Here is a 2522-nt window from a genome sequence, read left to right as displayed (position 1 = left end):
ATCCTTATCATAACTCAAATATTACTTCTTACTCTTAAAATTGCCGTATCTCTCATCCAAGCGTATGTATTTTCAATTCTCTCAACTCTCTACAGAGAAACTTAAATTATTTCTATGACAAACCAAAATCACCCATTCCACCTTGTTTCCCCCAGCTCCTGACCTATTATTATTTCTATAAGAATTTTTAATAATCTAATTTTTATTACCAGATGATTCCATAATTTTTCTGACTCATATCAAAATGATATTGTCCCTACGCATGCATCCTATTATCCCTCTCTCTCCCAAATACCCTTATTTGTATATATATGATGGCGAGATATCTCACGAGAATCAACTTTTCAAGGCTGTCACTCAAAATTCGTATACCAAGGCCTAAAAACAGGAATAATTTTATTTATTATTTTAGAAATTTTTTTTTTATTTCTTTCTTTTGAGCATATTTTCATTCTTCCTTATCCCCGGCCATTGAAATCAGTCAATTATGGCCGCCAAAAGGAATTACTCCATTTAACCCCTTTGATATTCCCCTTATAAATACAATTATTTTAATTTCTTCTGGTTTTACTATCACTTGATCCCATCATTCTTTAATTAACATAAATATAAGCGAAAGAAAAAAAAGACTATTTCTAACTATTACCATGGGTATTTACTACTCAGTCCTCCAATTATTTGAATATCTAAATGCCCCTTTTACTATAACAGATTCCATTTATGGATCAACTTTTTTTATCGCCACAGTATTCCATGGAATTCATGTTATTATAAGAACATTATTCCTCTTAATCTGCTTAATCCGCTTATATAAAATACACTTTTTCTCTCATCATCATTTTGGATTCGAGGCAGCAACCTGATACTGACATTTTGTAGATGTAGTTTAGCTATTTTTATTTATTTCTATTTATTAATGAAGATTTTAAATTAGCTCACCCTATTCAATTAATACCTAACTTACCATTATTTTTATAATTCCCTAACACATATTTTTTTATAATTCTTTATTTATAATCAAAATTATAATTTCTTTAATTCCCCCCTTCCCTCTCTCTCCCCTTATTTATATAGTATATTTATTACATTTAATTTCCAATTAAAAAATTTAATTATTTTAATATAAATAATCTCTAACATTTTCCTAATCTCTCTTACTCTTATCATTTTATGCTGAATTCTTCTATCTATTAACTTAATTATTGCAAAAAAAACCAACCTAAATTTCGAAAAAATATCCCCATTTGAATGCGGATTTAATCCCCTATCCAAAGCACGTATACCATTTAGTAAACAATTCTTTATTATCAGTCTAATCTTCCTAATCTTTGATATTGACATTGCCCTCCTCCTACCTCTAATTTATTTAACATTAAGTTTTAACCCTTTTTATTTATTATTTTCTACTCATTCATATTCTTATTTATCCTAATATTTGGACTTTATATTGAATATAATGAAAATTCTCTCGATTGAAAACTTCAAAATCTTATATATAATAAATTTCCCTCCCCCCCGAGCCTTCTTAAACCAAAGGATATTAGTTAAATTAAATAACATTTAAATTACACTTAAAAATAATAATTTCTAATATTATATATCTTATTTATCTTACAATTATTCTTCTCTACAATTAATAACTCAGTATTCTTTATTCATAATTCTTAAAGTAATTATTTACATTTTAACTTCGAATTAAACTATTGATTTTTTCTAATCTAAGAATGTTACTAAGGGCATGTTCTAGTTCTAATCAATGAAAAAATCGATTTTTTTTTTGCTTAAATTTCATCCTTATGTTGTTGAGAATATGGTGGGCAAAAGGATATTTTCATATCGAACGTATTTTACGAGTTACAGCTCGTTGAGAGAGACAGTCCGTTGGCCGAAAAACAGGTAATAAATGCGCGCTTAGAGCGGCTTTGTGGGGAGACCTTTATCTATATCTGGCCGTTAAATATACAATAGGTAGGAAGTTTATGACCTTCCCAACGAATTCCGACACTTTCGAATCTATTGTAAACTCGTATACCTGCGTATTTTCAGTCGGGCGAGCGTTCTTCTCGAAGCAATGTGTTCTCGCGTGCGTCGATCGTGTGCGTCTATCGTGTGAAAATAAAAGTACTAAAAAATGCCAAATACACGAAAATCTGAGGGACATAGACGTCCAAATCGTCCAGTGAAAAAGAAATTTAATTACAACCCTGAAAAAATGGAAAACGAAAAAGATTTTGTGAGCACTTCAGCGAGGAAAATGAAGGACACAAGTTACGATGATATCGAAATCGATATTGGTCGTAATAACGTCATTCTCGACTATCTAACTGTTTTTACATTTTTATCACGATGTCTAAAGTGTAAGGAATGTGACAGTAATGTAAGATTTACTCGCACATGTGAACGCGGACTTGGTTTCAGATTAGTTATAAAGTGTATGTGCAAGAAGGAAAATTGCGTCTCTTCGAGTCCGCTAATAAATACTGCCTACCAAATCAATCGCAAATTGATGTTTGTTATGCGAA

The 2522-nt window shown here is 30.4% G+C and overlaps 1 pseudogene; it reads left to right on the top strand.

The window, feature by feature from the left end:
* Positions 1-315: 315 nt before the first annotated feature.
* Positions 316-917, top strand: LOC108767547 (cytochrome c oxidase subunit 3-like; annotated as a pseudogene).
* Positions 918-2522: the final 1605 nt, after the last annotated feature.

Source organism: Trachymyrmex cornetzi, unplaced genomic scaffold (assembly GCF_001594075.2).
Source record: "Trachymyrmex cornetzi isolate Tcor2-1 unplaced genomic scaffold, Tcor1.1 scaffold688, whole genome shotgun sequence".
Lineage (NCBI taxonomy): Eukaryota > Metazoa > Arthropoda > Insecta > Hymenoptera > Formicidae > Trachymyrmex > Trachymyrmex cornetzi.
Note: the sequence above shows the minus strand (reverse complement) of the source record. Positions and strands in the feature narration are given on the sequence as shown.